The sequence below is a fragment of the Panthera pardus genome, unplaced genomic scaffold (genome assembly GCF_024362965.1).
Source record: "Panthera pardus isolate Hobbes unplaced genomic scaffold, ASM2436296v1 HiC_scaffold_2, whole genome shotgun sequence".
NCBI classification, from domain to species: domain Eukaryota; kingdom Metazoa; phylum Chordata; class Mammalia; order Carnivora; family Felidae; genus Panthera; species Panthera pardus.
Window position 1 is genome coordinate 99,160,201 of NW_026526765.1, and position 15,992 is coordinate 99,176,192.

General features: G+C 34.1%; 1 protein-coding gene across 3 annotated transcripts in view; it reads left to right on the top strand.

Moving 5' to 3' along the window:
* The window catches only part of CERT1 (ceramide transporter 1), a 105,414-nt gene that overhangs the window by 41,185 nt on the left and 48,237 nt on the right, over positions 1-15,992 (top strand). The window lies entirely within an intron of this gene.

The window sequence follows — 15,992 nt, forward strand, 5'->3', positions numbered from 1 at the left end:
TCAGTCAGGGTTGTGAGATCAAGACCCTGTCTGGCTCCACACTGGGTGTGGTGCCTGCTTAAGATCCTTTCTCTCCCTCTCCCTTTGCCCCTCCCATGCTCATGCTCTTTCTCTAAAAAATAAATAAATAAATATATATATATATATATATATATAATTTTTTAATATAAAATATGTGATATATGCCAACTAAGCAACATATCAATGAAAATTTAAATTGAATATGAATTCCAAAAATAAATTGTAATAGGAGGGAAAAAATTCAAGTGGTATCTCCAAACATAACAGCAAAGTTTTTTTGGTTTCTTGTTGTTTTTTTCTGTAGACCAGAAACAGGGAGGCAGTGAGGATATATTTCCTAATTCATTCTTCACTATTACTAAAGAATATTACATATCAGAACCTAAATTTAGTAATTTTACTATTTTAGCATGCATTGTTATATTGATACTCAAAATTAATATCAAATTGTTAAAGCATGTTGATGATGATAGGAGCTACTACTTATTGAGGATCACCCGAGTATTAATGATTGCATTATGTACTCATGTGCTTTATATTCTCTCTGCTCGTCTGATAGGTGAGGGAAGTGTTGTGTTACAGTAGAGAAGATGGAGGTTTAGATTAAATTTAAGTAACTTGCATGAGACTCTACTACCTTTCAGTTCTTGGATGCTTAGGATTCAATTTTATGTTGATTCTGCTTTCGCTCAGTTCCATTGATAGACTGAGTATTTGGAAATCATTCCCATAAGCTCACCTCCTGCAGATTAGATCCGTTTATCATTTGAGTTCTACTGCCATATATATGCAAGACAAATACGAATTCATCTTTCTGCCCATGGGCTCTCAAAAAGAGCATTGTATTATTTGGTTACTGTTTGAGCAGTGGATTCTGGGGTCTGACAGATATGGGATTGAATCTTGGCACTACTGCTTATACTACATAATAACTGTGTGGCCTTGACAAGTTACTTAGTGGAGGAAAGATGACAGTATGCTGTATATATCCCCTCCCCCTCACATCACCCTCCCCACCTGCACAAAAACAAAACAAAATGATCAAGCAAGCAAAGTAGCCTAGTCATGATAAACCAAGAGTACTTCAGAATTGATAAATTCCCATCATTCCAGCTCATTCAGTTCAATTTACAGTTAATTCCTCATTTCACCACCTGCCCTTGTGAGGACACAGAACACTTGGAAGAGTGGGCCTTTTTCTCTTCTGATGTCATCAGATGGCCCTTCATTGCCTTTTCTTGCTATTGGGCCTCTGTTAGGGCTTTCCTGACAGGCTTTAGTAGTTTTTAATATCTGGAAGATATTAAAGGTTTCTGTTCCTTCCTTCCCAGGTAGCTCTTTTACTCTTTATAATAACTGTGTATCAATCCATTTCACACACGTGCACACACACACACACACACACACACACATACACACGCTCACATACACCAGAAATTCTTACAGGACTTCTTCAGCAATGTGGTGGTGATAGCTAACAGTTTTGAGGATTAATGTGTGTCAGATATGGTGATAAACATTATACACTTTATCTCATTTTACTCTCATAGTCTTGTAAGATTCTTATCCTACTTTTATAGATTAAGAAATTGAAACAAATTAAGTAACTTGTCCAAGGTCAAATTGCTAATCAGTGAAGGAGCCACAGCATTCAGGTCCAGGTCTATCTGACCTGAGCACCAGTTTTTTAGCCAACAAGCACATCTGCCATCCTATAAGTATGTATTTATGTAGAATATATTTTGTTGACTTAAATCATTGGGCTTCTTGAATCACAGTATTCCCATAGTTTTTATATGTTCTTCATATCTCTTGTGTGTATTTTAGACCATAAGCTCCCCTAAAGACTCAGATACACAACTTTATAGGAATCAACAAAGCATTGAGCACATAAATTTTCCAGTTGAAACAATTTACAGTATTGTAAAACAAATTTTGTGGGGGAAATTTGGAATTTTTGAAGTTGTTTTTCTTTCATTCTTCATGATTGATCTTAAAATAGAAATCCATTACATTCTATATTCTCTGCTACTGTTTTGTTCTCCTTGGTATTCATTTCAGAATAACTTGCTTACTAGAAGAAAAGTTTAAGAAAGATGATTCTGTGATTTAAATGCTCTCATTATATTGGAAGTTAGTTGCATAATTCGGTGTGACATTAGACAGTAGCCCCTGTGGAAGAAAGATATTCCTGAGTTCATTCTTATATTCGAAGAATCTGTTTTGGTTTAAAGTATACCAAGGGGCATATGTATACCAGACCAGTAATTTTATTTTGCAATAGTGTGGAGTATTATGCAATAGTGTGCAATATTGTGTGGAGTCCATTCATATTCTGCATTTCTTCCTAAGATTGAGACACTACTAAATAAAATGACTTTTAAAGACAAAGTTTTTTTGTAATTTTTTAATCTCTTGGCCATCTCTCATATTGTCTTGAGGTCAAGTGAGATGGTGTTCATGAAAATTATTTGAAGACTAAAAGCTATATGAAGGTAAAGATAAGGTGTTATTTTTATTTGGATTAAACATTTTTCTAATACGGATGGTCTATTATCAAAGGGCCTCTGAACATTTTCTGCATAATTAGCTTCTCAAAGAAATGTGATAAGCTGTCTGTTGATGGTATTATCTAAAAGAGTCATAGGATTATTCCTAGGATCTTCTACAATTGCAATAAATATGATTTTAACTAAACAGTTTCTTAGTATGAAATGAGTATACTGCCCCACCGTACCACCCCACACCTCAAAAAAACTAGTAGGAAGGCTCCCCTGGCACTAGCAGATTTAAGAATCATATTGAAAAAGTTATGCTTTTTGGCTCAGATAGAGTTTGTTTGTGGTAGTCATGACATTCCTTTATTTCCATAAGGGAAAACCTTAGTAGATCTGAGAAATGTTGGTGATCAGGGGCCACACAGACTTTTCCCACATTTTGGAAATTATCCAAAACATGAGGAGTCATAGGAAGATACATAGTTAAGCAGGAAGAATCCAAATGGTAATGATTATACAGATGTTCATTTTCTGTAGTGGGAATCTGCATGTAGGCAGTTCCATAATTTAATGTTTGCTGATTTATTCCTATGCTTTTGTGAAGGCCCACTAATTCACATCTGAAGTTCTGTTGAATACTTTCAGAAGAAAGGCTTATTCTTAGTCTGCGAAGTTTAGGGATTTCCGAGGAAATTAGATGGAAGACAATTTTTGAAAAGAACTTACACATTTTACTTGAAATGAGATGGAGTATGAAAAAAGTTTCTTACCAAAATATGCTCATGGTTGAGCCACCTATATGATACCCAAGACTCCCTTTGAAGATCTCTTAGAAACTGTGTTGCTATTTGGCATAATTAAATAATTTTTCATGTACGGTCTCAGGGTCAGCTTGATTTTGGTGCTTTTTCTCTATCTTTAGGAGCAGTTTCCTGCTTATTTGAAATTTTACTTTCTTTTGTCTTAAGTTTGACATACGCTTATTAGGAAACTATTTAAAAATAGCTAGATGACAGAATACACCTGTTCTTAGTACTTCTGAAATACCAAGGTCATGTAAAGTCATACTATCTCTGCCATATTTAATGAACTATAATAGTGGAAAAAGTTCTTAACAGATACTGGAGATTCTATACTTGTCTGCTTTATAAATGATTATCATATAAACCTAGCTTTGCATTTTGAATCAGATCTACTTGGCAAAGGCTTAAGAGTGCAAATGTAACTTTTTAACGACTATTTTTTGTTTTGTTTTGTTTTTATTTATTTAAGTAATCTCTACACCCAACATGGGGCTTGAACTCATGACCCCAAGGTCAAGAGTTGGACACTTTTCTGATTGAGCCAGTCACACACCCCTGGTGTATTCTGTATATAAGTAATTTCATGAGATTGGTGGATTACTAGTTCTCCATTTACCTATTTGCATCATACCATAGTGATGGAGAGAATAAGATGGAATCAAATTTTACTTTTCTCTTAACATTCAAAAGTTTTAATTTTTGAGAGAAGTGCAAATTTAGCAGCTGCTGAAGTAGTCAAAGGTCTGTCATTTTCTCGTATAAGCTGTAGAAAAACCCAAGTGGTTGGGAACACAACTGAACTACAAAGAACTAGCAGAGGAAGTTCCTTATGTCGGGGCGCCTGGATGGCTCAGTCAGTTAAGTGTTGGCTCTTGACTTTGGCTCAGGTCATGATCTCACAGTTTGTGAGTTCAAGCCCCACGTCGGTCTCTGTGCTGGCTGTGCACAAAGTCTGCTTGGGGATTCTCTCTCCCTCTCTCTGCCCTTCCCCCACTCATGAGCTCTGTTCTCTGTCAAAATGAATAAACTTAAAAAATTTTTTAAAAACAGTTCCTTATGTCTCTGGATTAAGATCAAGACTTTGGTCAGTTCCTACCAGTGAGTTAATTGCTAAATTGCTTGCAGTGATAATCCATACATGGTTAATAATTTTTTTAACACCTAAATGTAGATACTACCAGCCAGCACTTTTGAGGTTTGAGGTGAAATCAAGGAAAACAAAATACCAACCCTCTTAAATATTCTTAGTGTTCTGGAATAAAAAATAACTTAATTGCCAAGGGCTTTCAAAATAACTTTGTAAGGTTTTGTTATCTAGAATTTTTGAAAACTGAATTCACCTGAGCTGACATCGGCAGTTTGCATTTCCATATGACGGAATTCTAACTATTGATTTCTAAATATTCAGTAAAGTATATCATACAGAAAAGAGGGAATGTCATTAGCTTAGAATTTTCAGCCATGCTCTTTTAATTGTGGAAGGTGTTTATATTTTACCTAGATGGTAAAAGAGGAATCAGAGGATTTTACATCAGGGAAAAAAGAAGATATTTAGGCAGCTAATCACATTAACTGTGTAGCTAGTTGAGATCTAGCTTGACAACATTTATGTCAAAAAGACAGGGAGAGCCCTGCAAATCAGTAAGAAAAGTTTACAGTTCAATTTAACAAAAATAGTTGGGGCGCCTGGGTGGCTCAGTCAGTGAAGCATCTGACTCTTGATTTCAGCTCAGGTCCTGATCTCAACAATTCATAGATTCAACCCTGCATTGGTTTCTGTGCAGAACCTGCTTGAGCTTTTCTCTCTCTGCCCCTTCCCTGCTTGTGTTCTCTCTCTCTCTCTCTCTGTCTCTCTCTCTCTCTCTCTCTCTCTCTCTGTCTCTCTCTCTCTTTCTCTCTCAAAATAAGTAAACTTAAAAAATAATATCCAAAAGACTGGAACTGGCATTTCATAAAACAGGATATTCAAATGGATAATAAACATGTGAAAAGGTCCTCTACGCCATTAGTTATCAGGGAAATGCACATCCGTCAGGCAGGGTGACCTTAAACAACAACAATAATAATAATAAATAAATAAAAAGAAAAAAGGACTTAATACTAAGTGTTGGTGAGGATGTAGAGTAACAGGTGTAAATTGGTGCAGACACTTTGGGAGACTTTTGTAGCATCTGCTAAAGCTGAACATAGTTGTCCAGATCAGATAAATATTGAAAATTTGAAAAGATCCCATAGGTATTGACCATAGGTCCATTCATTGTAATTAAGCTTTTTAAGTTACAGGAAATAAGGTCAACTCATGTTAACCTTGAGAAATGAGAATATTGCCATGAACCAAGAAAAATTAGAATGCCCTGCCTACAAAGAAAATTGGATCTATATACTTAACTCTGAGTGCTCTTATTCACAAAACTGTTACTGTCCCATCACCTGTTCCCCACCTATAGTTAATGTAGCTTAGTTTTAGTCTGTTCTTCTCCCTCTTTCATAGTTCCTGTTTATTCATAACTTTTGTTCTCCCGTCCTACTCTTAGTTTCTTTTTGTTGGTTTGTCATGACCTTTTCCTGTTTGGCTTCTCTTTGTCTTCAGCTCCTACTCCTAACTGCCCGAATCTCTTGACATTCCTCAAAGTAAATATCTTAAATAAATCTGATTGCCTCTTCACTCTAGGTTTCTAGGAACTGGCCACTCTTGGTCCATTTATAATTAATTGCATATTTACATGTGCTTTGGGTAGGGTGGGATTGATTGGCAGTTATACACACATAATATTCTGAAACTGTAATCTGTAATTTTGTATGGCGTTTACCAAATTTGCAAGTTTTTATAATGCTTGCCGCATACTTACTACTAACAATTTACATAAATACTATTAACTTTTCAGCTTTTTCTTCTATCCTTTATTAGTCTGTAATTTGCTTTGAAAATGTTTCTTTAGATAAGAAAGATTAAAGGACTCAGTTAATATAGAGTTCAGTAACTTCTATATCATTACTGTAGAAAATATTAAAATGAGACTTTATGCTACAAAAGTTATTTTTTACAGTGTTTCAGTATTATATTTGAATTTTTATTTAATCAGGAGGGAAGATTTCTGACAGTTACCAAGACAGATTGGATTCTGTTCTTTCTGTGTTTGATGTAGAAAAGTAATAGTGGGTGGCATGGCTCACGCATATTGACATCAGTGAAAACTTCTCTGATTTTATTTGCTGAATATATTGGACATTATCTGGGAGAAAATATTTCTTAAAAAATCAAAGAACCCAAAACTGCTCTTTTCATTAAATAAATCCTTTTAGCTAATAGCCTAAAAAAGATTTGCTTATGTTGTCGTCTTTATTGTCTGGTAAATATTCTGGGTTGGTTCGGAATTGAAGGATGAAGTATGGCTTTGGGTTAGAAACAATAAGAATAGGTAGCAAAGTAAATGAATATCCTAGCTGAAAACATTTTTGTCAGTGTTTAGTCACAGAACGTCCATGTCCTTGACAGACCAGGTATGATCATTGGTAGGAATGCTTTTATCACTGTTCATTTTCTAGTCCCTTTTTCTTTTCAGAAGCATCCCTTTGGTCTGTAGAGGGATAAAGGAGTAATTATGTACTGTCATCATTTAATTCAAGTCTTTAAAAATCATTCCTGAGAATAGTTGTTGATTAGATTTTATTGTCCCACTCTGGTTTTTAAAAGTAATACTTAATCATTATAAGGAAAAAAATACAAAACTACCTTCTATGTTTACATCCCATGCCCTCACCAAAGCCTTATGGAGATAAAGTTTCTATCCTGTTTTCCTTTCCATCTAGTACAATTTTCTTCTTACAATATAGCTTTGTTAGTGTTTTAATGTACTGTAATTTTAGTATATATTTCATACTATTAGGCCTCTAGATTTTTTTGGTTTTTGCATTTAGTATTTACTGCCTTCCTACATAAAGCATTTTTCTGCAGGTTAGTTGTGTTTTTATAATAGTTTCTGAGAGGTAGAATTGCTAGGTTTAAGGATATGAGCACTTTTGATATCTGTTGTCAAAAGTGCTTTCAGAAAGGATTGCACTAATGTACATTCCATGTGTAGAATTTGTGGGTATTCATTTCACTGCAACTTTACCAGTATTATTAGTTTTTTGACCCTTTTTAAATGAGATAGATTAAAAATGTGTTCTGTGACTTTATTTTTTGTGTTTATTTTTGTAGAAGTGATACTTGATTACTATAAATACTTCAAACAATATGGACAATACTGAAAACTACAAAAAAGAAAATGAATATTTAGGCCATTTAGAAATGACCACTATTCATTCTTCAGATACTTCCTTTGCATGTACAGACTTATATTTGTACTTAAATGATAATATACTGTTTTGTTGCTTTTCCTCCACCCAGGAATAAGTTATGTGTATTTTTTCGTGTTTGATATAGATCTAGATTTCTCCCCTAATCCCTCAGAAAGGAATGCATACCTTCTTTAGAAAATTTAGGTTTGAGGCCAAAGTTTCAGAATAATAAAGAACATTCATTTGCTTACCATTGTTTTATGTGCATGTATTTCTTTCAGGATCTTTGCAGAGAATTTATGGTTCAGTTTCCTTGGCTAACTGTACTCTTACATTTCAGTAAACCTGTAAATACTTACTAAACATTGAAAATCTGCCTTTTTCTCTTACTGGGACATTTAAGGGACCTTCAAAAAGTTGTTTTGCCACTGTCATCTCTTTGCACTTAGAGAAAAAAAAATAGAATTATGACTTCTATATCCTGTGCCTGTGGAACTTCCTTCTGAAAGAAGATATGCAATGACCCTTTTTTCTAAGGCAAACTATAAAATAAGAAAGTTAAAGAGTAGTATTGATAAGTTTGTTACATCTGCTGCTAGCTTCTTTTTTTATTTATTATATTTATTCTCCCCTGTTAAGTGTTTTTGGAGTAGATATATAAAGGAATATCCTTCCTGTGTGAGGGGGGTGAAGAAGAAATATATTAGTTAACATTTATCAAGCACTTATGATATAATATAAATACTATAAAGTATTATTAAAGATTTTTTCATTGTGAAGCACACTTATTTCCTTGGCTATTAATTCAGGTTCCACTATTTCAAAACGGGTGATATCTCCTTACGACAAAGATATGCTAGAACAAAAGGCTCCGTTACAGCAATTGTGATATAACACATTTTAAATAATGGCTAGTAAATGCTTATGGATACTGATAGTAGTTTAGAGTAATTCTATTTCTCCCTCTAACATTGCCTTATAGGCAATGTATGGACTTGATCTTATGGAAATAGGAATCCAAATAGGATTTAGAACAGGAAGTAAAGAATCAGATATCTATTTTTAAAGGACTACTCTGGTTATACTAGAAAGGATTTTAAGAGGAACAAGACTTGAAAGTAGTTAGAAAGCTGGAGAATTTATCCAAATGAGTCACTCATTGACCAGAACTAGGGAATAGCAATAGGAAAATAGAAAAAGGGATACATTTGAAAGAAGTAGAAGCAAAGTCTCTGGATATTGAGGCAATATAGCATATAATAAGTAACATCATGGGCTCTTGAACCTGGAATTAAATCCTGGCTCCCATTTGTGTGACTCTGAAGACAATAAATAAAATCACCTGCAAAATGAGTATACTAATAATACCTATTTCACATAGGCTGTGGAAAGAATTAAATGAGATAATGCACTTAAAGTGTTAGCATCATGCCTGGTACAAAGTAAGTATCTTAAATATTAGCTTTTACTGTTGTTGTTACAATTTATCCAAGGTGGCTCTCTGGAATTAATATCTAAAACATCCATTTTTTAGAAAGTTACTCAACTCTCATCAGCCCTCCTCTGAAAGAAAAACAAAAAAAATCTCTCTATCCCTTGGTACTTGTTTTCTAAAACTAGAGTGGAAAAATTATTTAACAGACTTCATTTATACAGCTTCATTTGATAGCTATCTAGTTATTTCTCACCTCCATTTTAATGTCACTGAGAAAAAAAGACAGGTGGACCTCCAGATTCCCTTAAAGGAAGGAGAAAAAAATTTTTTTAAGATAAGTCTGAATTTCAGAGTGTCACAATTGTTTAGAATCATCTTTTGCATCACTGATTGTGTCAACAGCTTTTGCTACAGAGGAAGTACTTTGTACCTTACTAATTTCCCCTTTAGCTATAAGGATGTGTTATGGAATCTAAAGCCTGAAATTCTAAGTGCAAGAAAGGAAGTTCTAAAGTCAATAAGAGAGTGTTGTTACCCTCTCTTTCTATAGTACCAATATTGTATTTGGGCATTTTGGGGGATTGTAATAGGCAGTGTCTTATTTTCTTCTGTTCCTCTAACATTCTTTTTAACACTTAACTAGGGTATGTGATAAGGCCCTGGTTAACTCCTCCAGTCTGATTTCAGTACAGCCCTTTGCATGTTTAGATATTTCTGTAAACGAAAGCTCATCTCCCGTTCCAGCAGAAGAAAATGCAAAATAAATAACCAAGTTCCATAAATGACCTTCAAATCATTTACTTGATACTGATTTTTATTTTTTTGAGTTCATTTATTTATTTTTGAGGGAGAGAGAACATGAGCAGGGGAGGGAGGGAGGGAGGGAGGGAGGGAGAGAGAGAGAGAGAGAGAGAGAGAGAGAGAGAGAGAGAGAGAGAGAATCCCAAGCAGGTTCCACACTGCCAGTGCAGAGCCTGATGCAGGGCTTGAACTCACTAACCACTCACTACCCGTGAAATCATGACCTGAGCTGAAACCAAGATTCAGACGCTTAACTGACTGAGCCACCCAGGCGCCCTTGATATTGGTTTTTAAATTATGATACAAGAATGACTAGGATCTGAAAAGAAAAAGGTCTATAGGACTAATCTGAGCACATGTTCTATTTTCCAGTATTATTTGAGAAAAATATCTTGAGAGTAAGCAAATAATATTTAGTGGAGGGCTGCTAGGATTTAGGCAGCCAGAATATGTTAAAAATCCTCTGTGGTATCATTTTCTTAATATATTTTAAAATTTCTTTGATTCATGAAGTGCTACAATTCCTGGAAATCAGGGTGGGTTGAACCTCTCTTTATCTGGTACATTAAATTGATGAATTGTGTTACATCTTTCCATCTGGTTCAACAAAAAGGAATTACAGTTGGCCTTACATTTGGCCTCCATTGCATATGTACATTTTTAGCCTAAGTTTTGGTATTTAGGTTTGGCACAGAGAATTATGATCCTAGACTACTCATATCATTTTAAACATTAGAAAATTAAGCCCAAGAAGGTAGTAACTGATTGTGTAGTTGTCTAGTGGTTACAGTGATGCTAGAGCCTTGTCTTCTCTTATCCTGTGTTCTTGTTACTCTGGAGGCCACTGCTGTTTCAGGGGGGTCCATCAGTGTTTGAAAGTCTAAATGGATGAGATTTTAATATTTATGGACATGAAATTGTTCTGCCAAATTTTCTTAACTCAAATAATATGTTTATGTTGACTTAGACAAGAATAAAACTGTTTCCACTGCAACTTGAATGATATTTTAAATCACAGTCCTTTTGGTTAAATAGTGTCTTGCTTCTCGTGGTTTGCTTTAAAATAGTATTGAAGGTAGATGTGTGGATGTTTATAGCATAGCAAGCTTACTTGGTTTTACTATGGGTTTCAGAATTTTAATTTCTAGAAAATGCTCCATTGTTTTTATATTAATCTTGTATATTCTCTCCGTAATTAAAATGGCAAGAGACAGTGTTGTTGGAGTTAGGGGGAACTTTGACACTAATAACTAGATGGTTTTTTATACCATGAGGAAGTTACTTAATTTGTCTAAATTTCTTTGCTGTGTTTCTTGTTGGAGAGTGTTACTAGGAAAAAGAATGAGCTTTTCAAAAGGCAGGTGCTATTAAAATAAGGCAGCCTTTTTGCTATGATTTTTAACCACGGCCTTTGGAATCTAGATGGGATGATGAACAGATTGTACAAAATGAGAATATATAAGTTTATCTCCCACATGATTAAGCCAAACCATAAAATTTGTATCTTTGAGGGAGTTTTCTTTTCAAATCAGTTTCTAGGCATTTCTGATGTTTTATTAAATTCATAACTTTGAACTATATGATTTAATTTATTATGCTTTTAAGTTTTTTCAAAAAGTGAAAATACAGAAGGTAAAGGTACACATAAAGGAATTAGTCTAAACGTTACTATCGTACTTTGACCAGTAGTAACCTCAGTTTTCCAAGTGTACTGCTACTTGGAAAATGCTACTGATCCCATCTAGTGGCCAAAAGAGTGTGTTTTGTTTTTGTTTTGGGACTTTTGTGTGTGTGTGTGGTGTTAATAAAAAGGAATATTATAATAAAGGTGTGATCTCATTGTAGTATTTAAGCAGATATATTGAAAGGAAAATATTCCTATAGTAACTATATATGAATTCTGCATTATTAATTTTAGATAGAATTTAGTGTTTTCAAAATATTATATATTGGTGATTAGAGGTTTTAATTAAGCTCAACTTTATATTTCTTGTGGAAAAGTAAGTGACATTAAGAAAAAGCCAGCATGCCTCTGAAGTTTCCCAATCATACCAATGAGATTTTAAAAGCATGTTACAGTTTTTAAGAACATTTAACAGAATATCAGTTGTGACAATAAAGTAATTTTTCCCCCTGTTTCCATCCTTCTTCCCTCACCCCACGTCACCTTCAAATAACATACCTTATAAATTCAGGATGAGTATTGCTGCCTTTAAACTGAATATCTTGGGAAGACAAAGGAGATGCCAGGAACGTTGTCCCTTTTCAGAATAGTTTTATAACTTTTTTTTAATTTTTTTAATGTTTATTCATTTTTGAAAGACAGAAAGAGTCAGAGCACAAGCATGGGTGGGGTGGAGAAAGAGGGGGACACAGAATCTGAAATAGGCTCCAGGCTCTGAGCTGTCAGCACAGAGCCCGATGCAGGGCTCCAACTCATGTACCACGAAATCATGACCTGAGCTGAAATCGGATGCTCAACCAACTGAACCACCCAGGCGCCCCTATAACTTTTCTTTTAGAAATATTTTTAGCACTTATGACCAAATGCTTTTAAAATATTGATATCTTTGGTGATAGATTAGATGTTTTTAGAGAACTCTAAAACTAAATCAGAGCCACATCACATGAATAAGAAAGGCAGGCTTAATTATACAGTTTGAAGCTATCCCTTTTTTTTTTCTTTTCACTTTTCATGTATCTAAGAAAGAGAGAACACGAGTCGGGTAAGAGGGGCCGAGGGAGAGAGACAGAATCCCAAGCAGGCTCCCAGCTGACAGCTCAGAGCCTGACCTAAGGCTTGATCCCATGACCCTGGAATCCTGACCTGAGTCAAAATGAAGAGGTGGATGCTCAACCAACTGAGCCACCCAAGCATCCCTTGAATCTATTCTTTTAAAGTAATGATAGTGTTCTCTAATTTTTATTCTGTGATTCCCAAAGATGATTTGATCCATTTTGTGGCTGTCATAAATTACTCTAAATGTTGTGGTGTATACCATTAAGAATGTTTTATGCAATGTCAATATCATTGTACAATTACAAACATTTCCAGAATGACTAGATTTTAAACAGTGAGGATTCATTTGTGTGTGAGTGTGTGTGTATTTGTATGTATATTTGTTAAACATTTATTTATATTTAAATTTATCTTAGCGCAGTTATTAACTGAAATAGAGTGACATATGAATCTCCATTGTTTAAATTGAATAACCACACAATTGCTTAGTGTATTTCTTTTTCATTGGGATGATTTTACATAATTCGTAATGGAATTTATTTAAGTGAAACTTTATTAGAGGTAGAAGTACAGTTACACTAAACTCGCAGCCTCCACATTCATTTACTATCCATTACTTAAAATGTACAACACTATCAATATTGCTACAGTGGAGTCTCTGTTCTATCACGTCTTAGTTGTGAGGAGATATTACTTGTTTTGAAATAGTGGAACCTGAAAAAATAGACAAGAAGATAAAAGGTATGTTTTATGGTGAAGGTACTTTTAGAAAAACTTTGTTGTATTTCTATTTTGTTTCAAGATCTTAAAAGAAAAGATCTTTTAAAAATAAGCAGTTTTTACTTCCTCTAAGACCCGTTGATAAAATGCAACTGGATGGAGAGGGTAGATTTATTTAAATTTCAAATTGTTTGGTTTTGAATATTTTACAAATAAACATCCAAAATCTATTTTAATATTATAAAAATTTTTTGTAAGTCAAAAGAGGGTTTTGTATTTAAACAGGCAATTCAGATTAATTTCTCTTTACAAATGAATAACACATAGTTGTCTGAGATAAGTGACTTATGGAGTACCTTATATTTTTAGTCTTATAGAGGTTCCTTTTACTTTTAATTCTAGCCTTCTATATTTATTTATTTGTTTATAAAATGTTTATTTTATTTTTGAGAGAGAGCACAAGGGGAGGGGCAGAGAGAGGAGACTACACAGAATCCAAAGCAGGCTCCAGGCTCTGAGCTGTCAGCGCAGAGCCCAAAGTGTGAGGTCCCACAAATTGTGAGATCATGACCTGAGCCAAAGTCAGACACTTAACTGACAGAGCCACCAAGCGCCCCCAGTCTTCTGTATTGAAATTGAATGAAAAACTTTACCAAACCAATACAATTGAAGTGTAGAAACACCACCCTTAGAAAGTTAACATTATTATCAAAAGACAGGAGAAGAAGCTAGAGCCATTTTAGGTAAAGAACCTAGCTTAGGATATTATTTCAAAAGTCTTATTTTTTGTAAACTATATGATTGTTAGAATTCTCTTTTGGTAGGATTCTGTGATATTGAAACAAGCTTACCTTCTTTTATTTTATTAAGGTACAAATTACATTCTTCAAACCTCTCCTTTTTTTTTTTTTTTAACTTTTGAGAGAGCACACTGAGCTAGCTCGTGGTGTCACAACTGTGTAGATCATGACCTGAGCCGATATCAAGAGTTGAAAGCTTAATTGACTAAGCCACCCAGGTGCCTCAAAATGTATCCATTTTAAATGGACAGTTGAGTTTGGACAATTATAACCTGTACCCCCAAATTTTCTTGTGCCTTTTTGTAACCATTTCCCCCCATTCCCTGGCCTATTTTCTTTTGTCATAGATTAGTTTTATCTTCTAAAAAAAATACCAATTTTCTTGAGGTACAATTTTACATAAAGTGTATGTTTTACCCTTTCATGAATAGTTTTCCTGGCACAAAAATACATATTTTGCTTCATCACTAAAATATTGTTTTGCTTTGAGGTATGGAATTGTGTTAGGATGACATATGTAAGTAAGTCTTAGAGAAGAGCTTTGATTCCATGCAGTCTTAAGTTTATATGTAATTTCTTAGTAACTTCATAGTTAAGAACATATTGCAGTATCTTTCACAGAGTGTTTTATTAATGACCATTATTGAAGTATGATAATTTCACTTTGTGTGGCAACCAGTATATACTGGAAGCTTGAATTTTAAGAGGTTTTCACATGGATAAGTTCCTAGTCTCTTTGCCTAAGGTACTTTTCTCTTTTCCATGAGCTGTTTTACTCTTTTGATTTTGGATTCCTCTTCCTCCTTTCTCATTCTTCCTCCTTTTCCATCTTCTTCCTAGAATAATGAACTTAGGTTAAATGAAGTGATACTGAACTGGAAAATGTTTTGAACTAGTATTAGTATCATTTACATAAAGACAATAACACAAACATTTAATTTAGTAATTAAATCAGTATAAAAACTTAATGTTCTTATACCTAAAAGAATGTTTTTCAGTTAGAAGAATGTCTTGGGTAAACCAATAGGTGTATAGGAAATGTACTGGATTTTCAGGAGCTAGAGCACAGAGGATGTAAAAATGCCAGTAGAAATGGTTTCTGTAATACATCGTGCTTAATTTTAGTGATTCCTAGTCTTAATCTTGAAAATCAAGTAATCTAAAAACCTTCTAAATGTTGCTACTAGGCATGATACCAGAAATGATTAGATATTTTTTTACCTTAAGTTTTGTGACTAAGACTAAAATTATCCGTAGTACTTTTTAAAAATAACAATAGAAAGTAATCAGAAATCCAAAATAGTTGAGCAGGTTTCAGGTACTTGGAAGTATTTTTTTCAAATGTTCATTTCCTTTGTCTATATTATTATTACTGCTTTTGTTATAAGACGAGTGAAAATTGGTGCTCTGAGGAATGCCAACCCCAAGTAGTACTACAGTACGGAGTCTAACTGTACCCAAATATCCAGGAGTTCAATTAATTATCTTCCATGGTATGATTACTTAACAGACTGACTAAATTGGAAACTTTCTTTCTGTTATGAACTATTGAAGTTACTATAAAATTTTTTAAAGATACAATCTTCTTCTAGAAGTTCCAACTCCAGTCGTAATTACAAAGTGTAAAACTATTTTAATTGAGTGCCGTAATCATGCTCTAGAATGGTTGAGAATACAGAGACGCACTGCCTGGTGTAATAAGAAAGGCTTCACTGAGACAGTTGTATTTGAGCTATGTCGGGATAAGTGATTCGCCTAGAAAGAAATAGTACTGAAAGTTTTCCTATTATCATCTTTTTATCCTTGTTCTGTCCAATTTTTATTGGTAAAATGCATGTAACAATTGGTCATTTTAGCCATGTTTAAGTGTACAGTTTTGTGACAGTAAGTACA